Here is an 11948-nt window from a genome sequence, read left to right on the forward strand (position 1 = left end):
CGCCTGACTGGCGTTCCCAAAGTAAACTGAGCATTGGCTCTCCCAAAAAATATTCAGGATGGTTTTTCTTTGGATTATCTCCTACCATATCTATTGTGTTATAGTCTCATCCATTATTTTAACATTTCTACAAACTTCAAAGTGTTTTCTATCCAATGGTGCCAATTATATGCATATCCTGGCTGAGTAACAGGCAGTTTACTTTGGGAACGCCAGTCAGGCAGAAATTCAGAAAAAAAGGACCCTAGCCTGAAGACGTTTTAACGACCGTTCCATAGGTGCATATTCATTCATTGTTTATGGATCATTGAACAAGCATGGGAAACCGTGTTTAAACCCTTTACAATGAAGATCTGTGAGGTTAATTGGATTCTTACGAATTATCTTTGAAAGACAGGGTCCTTGAAAAAAGGACGTTTACATACATACAGTGCCTTGCGAAAGTATTCGGCCCCCTTGAACTTTGCGACCTTTTGCCACATTTCAGGCTTCAAACATAAAGATATAAAACTGTATTTTTTTGTGAAGAATCAACAACAAGTGGGACACAATCATGAAGTGGAACGACATTTATTGGATATTTCAAACTTTTTTAACAAATCAAAAACTGAAAAATTGGGCGTGCAAAATTATTCAGCCCCTTTACTTTCAGTGCAGCAAACTCCCTCCAGAAGTTCAGTGAGGATCTCTGAATGATCCAATGTTGACCTAAATGACTAATGATGATAAATACAATCCACCTGTGTGTAATCAAGTCTCCGTATAAATGCACCTGCACTGTGATAGTCTCAGATGTCCGTTAAAAGCGCAGAGAGCATCATGAAGAACAAGGAACACACCAGGCAGGTCCGAGATACTGTTGTGAAGAAGTTTAAAGCCGGATTTGGATCCAAAAAGATTTCCCAAGCTTTAAACATCCCAAGGAGCACTGTGCAAGCGATAATATTGAAATGGAAGGAGTATCAGACCACTGCAAATCTACCAAGACCTGGCCGTCCCTCTAAACTTTCAGCTCATACAAGGAGAAGACTGCTCAGAGATGCAGCCAAGAGGCCCATGATCACTCTGGATGAACTGCAGAGATCTACAGCTGAGGTGGGAGACTCTGTCCATAGGACAACAATCAGTTGTATATTGCACAAATCTGGCCTTTATGGAAGAGTGGCAAGAAGAAAGCCATTTCTTAAAGATATCCATAAAAAGTGTTGTTTAAAGTTTGCCACAAGCCACCTGGGAGACACACCAAACATGTGGAAGAAGGTGCTCTGGTCAGATGAAACCAAAATTGAACTTTTTGGCAACAATGCAAAACGTTATGTTTGGCGTAAAAGCAACACAGCTCATCACCCTGAACACACCATCCCCACTGTCAAACATGGTGGTGGCAGCATCATGGTTTGGGCCTGCTTTTCTTCAGCAGGGACAGGGAAGATGGTTAAAATTGATGGGAAGATGGATGGAGCCAAATACAGGACCATTCTGGAAGAAAACCTGATGGAGTCTGCAAAAGACCTGAGACTGGGACAGAGATTTGTCTTCCAACAAGACAATGATCCAAAACATAAAGCAAAATCTACAATGGAATGGTTCAAAAATCAACATATCCAGGTGTTATAATGGCCAAGTCAAAGTCCACACGAGAATCTGTGGAAAGAACTGAAAACTGCTGTTCACAAATGCTCTCCATCCATCCTCACTGAGCTCGAGCTGTTTTGCAAAGAGGAATGGGAAAAAATGTCAGTCTCTCGATGTGCAAAACTGATAGAGACATACCCCAAGTGACTTACAGCTGTAATCGCAGCAAAAGGTGGCGCTACAAAGTATTAACTTAAGGGGGCTGAATAATTTTGCACACCCAATTTTTCAGTTTTTGATTTGTTAAAAAAGTTTGAAATATCCAATAAATGTCGTTCCACTTCATGATTGTGTCCCACTTGTTGTTGATTCTTCACAAAAAAATAAAGTTTTATATCTTTATGTTTGAAGCCTGAAATGTGGCAAAAGGTCGCAAAGTTCAAGGGGGCCGAATACTTTCGCAAGGCACTGTATATGTCAGAGCGGCATTGGGCTAAGATGCAGTGGCATCGTATAGAGTACAGTATATTTAGATGAGATGGGTGTTGCAATATTTGCAAACAATTAAAGTGACTAAGATACCGTAGAATAGCATAGAGTACAGTTTACACATATGAGGTGAGTAATGCAAGATACAGAGACATTATTAATTAAGTGGCTAGTGTTTAATTTCCTTAAAGTGGCCAGTTATTCCTAGTCTGTCTATCGGCAGCAGCCTCTGATGTGCTGGAGATGGCTGTTTAACAGTCAGTGGTGTAGTATAGAATACAATACAGTATATACATATGAAATGGGTGATGCGATGTGCAGACACAATTTAAAAGTGACTGCGATATCTTAGAATAGTGTTGTGTACGGTTTATACATATGAGATGAGCAATGATAGATACGGGAACATTATTAAAGTGGCTACTGGTCCATTTCTAAAAGGGGCCCGTGATTCCTAATCTATGTCTATAGGCAGCTGCCTCTAATGTGCCAGTCATGGCTGTTTTGCAGTCTGGTGGCCTTGAGATCAAAGCTGTTTTTCACTCTTGTTCCCAGCTTTGATGCACCTGTACTGACCTCGCCTTCTGGATGATAACAGGGTGAACAGGCAGTGGCTCGGTGGTTGATGTCCTTGATGATCTTTTTGGCCTTCCTATGGCATCGGGTGCTGTAGGTGTCTAGGAGGATGGGAGGTTTGCCGCTGGTAATGCGTTGGGCAGACCGCACCACCCTCTGGAGAGCTTTGCAATTGTGGGTGGTGCAGTTGCCACACCAGGCGGTGATAAAGGTTTGTGAGGGTTTTAGGTGTTAAGCCACATTTCTTTAGCCTCCCAAGATTGAAGAGGCGCTGTTGCGGCTTCTTCACCACACTGTCTGTGTGGGTGGACTATTTCAGTTATTCAGTGATGTGTAAGCCGAGAAACTTGAAGCTTTCCACCTTCTCCACTGTGGTCCCATCGATGTGGATATGGGGGCGTGCCCTCTGCTGTTTCCTGAAGTCCACGATCATCTCCTTAGTTTTGTTGACGTTGAGTGAGAGGTTATTATCCTGGCACCACACTCCCAGAGCCCTCACCTCCTCCCTGTAGGCTGTCTCATCTTATGTTGGTAATCAATCAAATTTCAATCAAATGTATTTATAAAGCCCTTTTTACATCAGCCGATGTCACAAAGTGCTATATAGAAACCCAGCCTAAAACCACAAACAGTAGGCAATGCAGATGTAGAAGCACGGTGGCTAGGAAACCCCCCCTAGAAAGGCAGGAACTGAGAAAGAAACCTACAGAGGAACCAGGGTTTTGGGGGGCGGCCTGTCCTCTTCTGGCTGTGCCAGGTGGAGATTATAACACGACATGGCCAAGATGTTCAAACGTTCATAGATGACCAGCAGGGTCAAATAGTAATAATCACAGTGGTTGTAGAGGGTGCAACAGGTCAGCACCTCAGAAGTGAATGTCAGTTGGCTTTTCATAGCTGATCATTCAGAGTTAGAGACAGCAGGTGCGGTAGAGAGAGAAAACAGCAGGTCTGGGACAGGTAGCACATCCGGTGAACAGGTCAGTGTTCCATAGCCACAGACAGACCAGTTGAAACTGGAGCAGCAGGACGACGAGGTGGACTGGGGACAGCAAGGAGTCATCCGGTCAGGTAGTATTGAGGCATGGCCCTAGGGCTCTGGTCCTCCGAGAGAAGACAGAAAAGAGAGAAAGAGAGAGAGTTAGAAGGAGCATACTTAAATACACACAGGACACTGGATAAGACAGGATAAATACTCCAGATATAACAGACTGACCCTAGCCCCCCGACACAAACTATTGCAGCATAAATACAGAAGGCTGAGACAGGAGGGGTCGGGAGACACTGTGGCCCCGTTCGACGATACCCCCGGACAGGGCCAACGAGGCAGGATATAACCCCACCCACTTTGCTAAAGCACATCCCCCCCACCACTAGAGGGATATCTTCAAACCACCAACTTACTACCCTGAGACAAGGCCGAGTATAGCCCATGAAGATCTACCCCACGGCACAAACCCGAGGGGGGCGTCAACCCGGACGGGAAGATCATGTCAGTGACTCAACCCACTCAAGTGACGCACCCCTCCTGGGATGGCATGGAAGAGCATCAGTAAGCCAGTGACTCAGCCCCCATAATAGGGTTAGAGGCAGAGATCAAGCCTACTACTGTTGTGTCATCTGCAAACTTGATTGAGTTGGAGGTGTGCTAGGCTATGCAGTCACGGGTGAACAGGGAGTAGAGGATGGGGCTGAGCCCCAGTGTTGAGGATCAGCGAAGAGGAGGTGTTGTTTCCTACCTTCACCACCTGGGGACGACCCATCAGGAAGTCCAGGACCCAGTTGCACAGAGCGGGGTTCAAACCCAGGGCCTTGAGCTTGATGATGAGCTTGGAGGGTACTATGGTGTTGAATGCAGAGTTAATATCAATGAACAGCATTCTTACTTGTGTGCAGTGTGTGGGCGTTTGCATTGTCTGTGGATCTATTGGGGCGGTAAGCAAATTGAAGTGGGTCTAGGGTGGCAGGTGAGGTGGAGGTGATATGATCCTTGACTAGTCTCTCAAAGCACTTCATGATGACAGAGTTGAGTGCTACGGAACGATAGTAATTTAGTTCAATTACCTTTGCTTTCTTAGGTACAGGGACAATGGTGGCCATCTTGAAGCATGTGGGGACAACAGACTGGGATAGTGAGAGATTTAATATACCTGTGAACACACCACAGTCAGCTGGTCTGCGATACTTCCCAATTGCACTGTAGGTACGTTTTTCCTATGCCAGAATACAATTATTGAGGAGGTCAGGTCACCATGTACAAGTAATGTGGCATTTAGAAGCCACTTTCCTCTGTGAATGTAGAGGGAAAATAATGATGTTTTTGTTGTGCAGACCAAAGATGCTAGAATCGTATTTTCTTGCCCACAACCTTGCGCGTGACCTCGGTATACTGCATTGTTACATTGTCACAATACAAATCACAGTTCTCCATTATAAAAAGCAAAGCTTCGAACTTTACCTTCACAGAGGAGCGCTCCATGATTTGCATGCCGAGATTCCTGCGGTGGGTGTGACCTCACTGGAGAAGGCTGGGCAAATATGCGCAAAAATGCCATCAGGGGTTTGAGCGTGCGGCCTTTGGGGAGGGTAGCCACAATGCTGGATGGATGCTTTTCTCCAGAGAGTATCACATCCTCTGGAATACAGAGCTTGTGGACTTGGAACAGAAGAGGTGAGCAGTATTTATTTTTATTTATTTCTTTTTATTTTATCTTTATTTAACGAGGCAAGTCAGTTTAAGAACAAATTCTTGTTTTCAATGACGGCCTCGGAACAGTGGGTTACGTAACTGCCTGTATCACTGTGTTAACTGAAGGTTTACTTTAGCCTGTTGCAATAGGCCTAGAAGAAGCATTGTGCATGTGAGCTTGGATTATTGGCAAACTCCGGGAGAACAGAATGAGTTTGGCAACTTTTTGGGGTAGGCCATGTGTACAGATTGATTTTTTTGTCACATTTGTTTTAAGTTCAGAAATGTCTGTAGCCTATATTTATTTCAACATCAAATAAAATAAATGATCCCCTAATGTATTTTATGGTTTTCTTGCCGGCAGTTGTTGGAATTACAATTGGATCACATAGGCTTTTGTCAATATTTTGTTAACAATTTGTATCTGGCCCTTGGCCCTAGTTTGCTCATCTGAAACTGTTTACACGCTATACCTAAATATTAGCCATTCTCTCTTATCCATGGCTGTGAAGGATCTGAATGTACCAAAACCATAGAGGTATTGACCAGAGCGGTGGACTCTGGGAAAACGATCCAGCAGAACGCTGATTACCTGAACCAGTTCAAAGAGATGAACTCTCCTGCTGGGGACAGAAAACATTGTGATGCGGGCTTGGTCTTACCCTTCGTAGGCCTCACTGGAAGTAAGTTGGACATTAATTGCGTAACATTACTGATATCAACCTACATGGCCTCCATAAACTCACTGCAGTGAATTTGAGTTTGACTTTGGGTGAATTTATTCGGCCTCTCTTGCTTTGTAATACGATTTATGTTCCCTCTTTATCACACGTTCGTTATCCTGCATCATTTGTTTGTTTGTTTGTCTTAATTCACCAAAACAACATAGGCTAAGCCTCAGTCAAGCTGTTTTCCCAGCTGTTATCGCTCTGTCATTGAAAACATGGTTCTGAAGGAATGTGTTAAAACTGTGTTTGCCAGTCTGCTGGCCAGCATTCTGGACAGTGTCTCCAGGGCCATCTTCAGTAGGCAAATGTTGTGAAACATTGCAGATAGAAATGTCATGAATAGAACCAACATGATTCCTTATTCTACAGGTCAGAGAGGCATGTCTGTTCTACATGCTATATCTCTATCTGAACGTCGTACAATGCTGTGCCTTGCCGAACGCACCCCAGGGCTAAAGCCTGAGTGTAAATACAACACTCACAACATCCATATTAAACGTCTACCCTATGTCTTTCTCTTTTCCCGAAGGTCCAAAGCAGAGTCGAAACTGTTGTAAAAATGGTGGCACCTGTATTTTGGGAAGCTTTTGCGCATGCCCGCCACACTTCATTGACCGGAGCTGTGAATACCACGAACGCGTCGGGTAATTTCATTTCCCAATAATTAACATCCCCATATTTCCAGGCCTGTTTGACCGTGGAGGAAACACATATTCAGTAGTCTAAAGTGATGTATCGAGCCTGTTTTGACGTGTATCTCTCTGCTCTGCTCTGCTCCCTGTTCCTGCAGGAGCTGTGGTATCATTCCCCACAGAGAGTGGGTGCAGAAAGGCTGTGTGGATTTGGGGTCCTGCACTGTTTCCCTCGGGTGTTCCATGAGGACTGTGTTAAGAAGACACTTTATGACACTGACGGATGTTTTAAAAAATTCTCTCCAAAATGTCACTAAATTGTTTGAAACACACTGGCCTGTGCTTTTGAGGCTCAGATAAGAGTGACAGACCTTGTGGTGCAACTGGCATCAGTTGAAGAACTGTGCTCTCCATTTCATTTATGGCATTCCTATTGTAGCCTGCTGTTTGCAGATTGTAAACTAAAAATGGCATCATTCACATTTAAACATGAGCTAGCCTGTATAACCTCAATGGTATATCTGCTCAGGCCTTCTTACTTAAAAGCTCCTGAGTGGCGCAGCGGTCTAAGGCACTGCAGCTCAGTGCTAGTGGCGTCTCAACAAACCCTGGTTTGTATCATAACCGGCCGTGATTGGGAGTCCCATAGAGCGGCTCTCAGATTGGTTAGGTTTTGGTAAGCCGTCATTGTAAATAAGAATTTGTTCTTATTTGACTTGGCTAGTTAAATAAAAAATGTAATAAATGCACAAGTGTCTCAATTCATATCACCCAGACATGGTTTGTGTTGATAATAAAAGGAGTGGTCGAGCAGGTTTCTTTGCTAATGCCTTTGAGAGGGGCAGGTATTATCAGAGGTGGCACCAGTTTGGCTGTGAATGGGTGATGATAAAAACCATTTGCACCTCACTGGGCAGCCAAATGGGCTCCTGTGATTCATCACAGGTTGCTGTTCTGCCCTGAAAAGCCACAAAAGATTATTCCGAGACCACAGAGGCCTGGTTTTCAGGTCTGAGGATGTGTTAACGGACATTTTTCACTGATTCACATTCCTCCATTTCAGTTCATGCTAAAGTTACTGTCATTTTTCTTTCTCTCCTCTCTTTCCATTTCAGTTTAGTCCCCTTCATTTATGCTAAGTTCCTGTATTTCTTCTCTTTTCAGATGAGGACCAGGAAGTCCGCTGGTTTCATTCGTTGGGTGTTGCAGACTAAGTAACTACTGTGTCTAGTACTACTGTTTCTTAGTTTGCTCGTTTGAGTAGCTAGGGATGAATTAGATGGATTTCAGCCTCAAAGGCCTCAGAATGAAATGACTCCTGGTTTTGAGCAGCGTACTGAAATATCTGCGTCACTGAAATTAAAATGTTAATCCTAGTGGAAGTCGTAGCTACAACTTGCTGGGTTAAAAGCAACTGTCTTGTAAGTGTGAAGGAGGCTGTACATAAGATTTTTATAACAACTATTTTGTATTGTGCTATTTATTCTCAATCTTTCTAGATTTGATGAATATGTGTTTTGGTGGTTGAACGCCTCAGTAATTTAATGTGTCCTTTGTTGTACGCTCTTGCTTTACAAATGGAAAATTATGACGTACACTATATATACAAAGTATGTGGACACTCCTTAAAATGAGTGAATTCGGCAATTTATACAGCTGATATTGACAGGTGTATAAAATCGACCACACAGCCATGCAATCTCCATGGACAAACATTAGCAGTAGAATGGCCTTACTGAAGAGTTCAGTGACTTTCGATGTTGCACCGTCATAGGATGCCACCTTTCCAACAAGTCTGTTAGTCAACTTTCTTCCCAAGTGGTAGGCCACACAAGCTCACAGAACCAGACTGCCGAGTGCTGAAGCACTGTCCTCGGTTGCAACACTCACTACCGAGTTCCAAACTGCCTCTGGAAGCAACGTCAATACAAGAACTGTACGTCAGGAGCTTCTTGAAATGGGTTTCCATGGCCGAGCAGCCGCACAAAAGCCTTAGATCGCCATGAGCAATGCCAAAATGGGTCCCCTTGTCACCACCCCATGGGTCTCCCGGTTACGGCCAGCTGCAACAGAGCCTGGTCTCAAACCCGGATCTGTAGTGGCACAGCTAGAACCGCAATGCAGTGCCTTAGACCACTGTCCCACTCAGGAGGCCTGGAATGAGATGTTTGACGAGCAGGTGTCCACAAACTTTCATGGAGTGTATGTTTGTCTCTGGTAGTACACATTGTGACCAGTATTATTGCATGTTTTACTGTTTTAAATGTGTTCTTAACAGAAACACAGTTTCACTTTTTAACCAAGTTCTTTTTGACTTATTCACTCTGAACCATGTTCTTTTTGACTCATCTTATTAGTCGTATTTGCAGTCCAAACATCTGTTTAATGTTCCTATCTGCAGGGACTGGGAGAGAGCTTGCGCGACCTGTGATTGTTGACCTTTTGCCTGTTTTTCCTTATCTAAGATAAACAATTAGTCCAGCCAATTGATCAGCAGCGTTGACGTTCCAGGTTGGTGTGTTAAAACATGATTTTATTGTATTAATAGTCGCTGCTTGGTCAAAGCTGTTTGTATTGGACGTGATAGGAATGAAATGGGTTCATGTCATTCAAATTCAGATAACTTGATATTGACTGTTTATTTGTGCAATCATATTATCATAGAAAAACTGGGAATCTGGTATGGCTGATAAGGTTAACCAATAACCCAGGTTGTTGGATACTTAACCTATGCAGGTACAATATAATTTGCTGGCATAATTCATTGGAATGCAAGCAAACCAACAGAGATCCTATTATTGGATTCTATGTGTAATTATATTGTCAAACCCATAAAAAAAAGTTTTTAAATGTGTCATGGTGAAACAAAAGAAATGGACTTAATAGCAATAGCATTTAATAGTAAAGAAATTGTAATGTGAATCAGAACGCCAGAGGATATTTATTAATAATTGAATCTCAATTTTTAAGAGTTGTAATTAAAACACGTTTAAACAAACTACCGATTGATTGGTTTTTGTAAATGTAATTTGGCCCATTGTCTCTCCCAGCCAGTGCTGAAACACAAGGACCCCTCAAAGCTCTATTTATCTCTGTTTTCGTTTCTGCAGAACATAACACAGATTAGATTTGGCACCGAGTCGTGACACAAGGGGAGGGAGAATAAAGTAGACTTTCGAGTTAATCAAACGTTTGTTGTCTATGTGCTGCTATGCCCATGTCAGGACTGAAGGTCCACTTCCTGCTCTTCCGCTGTGACAGGCTGAACAAATCAAGGGGTCAGCCACTGAACACTCTTCAGAAATAGAAAGGGACATAGTTAGAACTCCCAGCTCACTGATGGCTCTCCTTCTTTGGCACTTCCTCGGTCTACAAGGTCAACTGGATGTTGGTCCAATCAGCCTCAGCCAGAAACCCAAAACCACTGATGGCTCTTCCTGTGTAGTGTGTACCAGGTCTGAGTAAACAGCCTCAGCTTAGACAAACTCTAAATCACTGATGGCTTTCCCTGTGTACCACGACTGAATGTTGGGTCAGACAGAGACAGACAGACAGACAGAGATTTTCAGCGCTAAAACAGCATTTTGATTTACTTTCTTAGTGACAAGGAGCATGTGTGGGCCAGTAACCAAAAGGTTGCTGGATTGAATCCCTGAGCTGACAAGGTAAAAATATGTTGTTCTGCCCCTGAACAAGGCAGTTAACCTAGTATTCCCCGGTAGGCCGTCAATGTAAATAATAATTTGTTCTTAACTGACTTGCCTAGTTGAATAAAGGTTAAAAAAATAAAATACAATTTAAAAAAGTGCTTTAATAAAGTATTTTTACTTAAGTCTTTTGGGGGGTATCTGTACTTTACTTTACTATTTATATTTCTGACAACTTTTACTTTTGCTTCACTCCATTCCTGAAGAAAGAATGTACTATTTCTGACACACAAAAGTACTTGTTACATTTTGAATGCTTAGCAGGACCAGACAATGGTCCTATTTACACACTTATCAAGAGAACATCCCTGGTCATCCCTATTGCCTCTGACATGGCGGACTCACGAAACACAAATGCTTTGTTTGTAAATTATGTTGGAGTGTTGGAGTGTGCCCCCGGCTATCCGTAAATACATAAAAACAAGAAAATGGTGTTGTCTGATTTGCTTAATATAAGGAATTTGTAATGATTTATACTTTTACTTTCTATGCTATTTATAGCAAATACTTTTAGACTTTTACTCAAGTATTATTTTACTGGGTGAACTTCACTTGAGTAATTTTCTATGAAGGTATCTTTACTTTTACTCAAGTATGACAATTGGGTACTTTTTCCATCAATGGTCCTGGGCAAATAAGCATTGTCAGTGAAGATTATTATTGAAAAGGTTTTTCTTACTGGAGGACCCATGAAACTGGCCCTGTAATGCAATGAGGATTGTTACGTATAAATTGACAGACTGTATAGGAGGCCCATGTCATGTCTTACTCTTTGTAATGATGGGATTGAGTTGCTGGTAAAGAGATGGTAGCTAAATGCCCTGGACTAATCCCCCCATCCAACACAGTGATTTATTGAGTTGCTCCTGTGTGCTGCCTCTCTCTCTCTGCCTCTCTCTCTCTGCCTCTCTCTCTCTGCCTCCCTCTCTCTGCCTCCCTCTCCCTATCTCTCTCTCTCTCTGCCTCTCTCTCTGCCTCTCTCTCTCTGCCTCTCTCTCTCTCTGCCTCTCGCTCTGCCTCTCTCTCTCTCTCTGCCTCTCTCTCTCTGCCTCTCTCTCTCTCTCTCTCTCTCCATTCACCGAGGGGACAGGACAGTAGAGTCAGGGAAATCGAAGAGGGGGAGGGATTTGCCTCTTCATCAACAACAAATGGTGATTCGAGCGCAGTGGAAGTCTCGACACGTTTTGGAATACCTGATGGTCAAATATTGACCTTTCCACCTCTCGAGGGAGTTTTCAGATGTTATCTTGACTGTTCTATAAATTACACAAGAAACAAGTAATATAGAATCATCAAATGAGCTAAAGGACCTCTATATCAGGTGGTGTGAAAGGAATGCCAGGAAAATCTTTAAAAACTCCAGCCGCCTAAACCATAGACTGTTTTCTCTGCTTCTGTGGTACCGGTGCATAAAGTCTGACACAACAGGCTCCTGAAAAGCTTCTATCCCCAATCCAATAAGACTACTAAATAGCTAACAAAATGGCCACACGGACTATGTGAGTAGACCGTTTAATATTTGCACACTCACAGGACTCTACACAGTTACACA

General features: G+C 43.0%; 1 pseudogene; it reads left to right on the forward strand.

Moving 5' to 3' along the window:
• Positions 1-5125: 5125 nt before the first annotated feature.
• LOC110523907 lies at positions 5126-9690 on the forward strand (annotated as a pseudogene).
• Positions 9691-11948: the final 2258 nt, after the last annotated feature.

Source organism: Oncorhynchus mykiss, chromosome 5 (genome assembly GCF_013265735.2).
Source record: "Oncorhynchus mykiss isolate Arlee chromosome 5, USDA_OmykA_1.1, whole genome shotgun sequence".
NCBI lineage: Eukaryota > Metazoa > Chordata > Actinopteri > Salmoniformes > Salmonidae > Oncorhynchus > Oncorhynchus mykiss.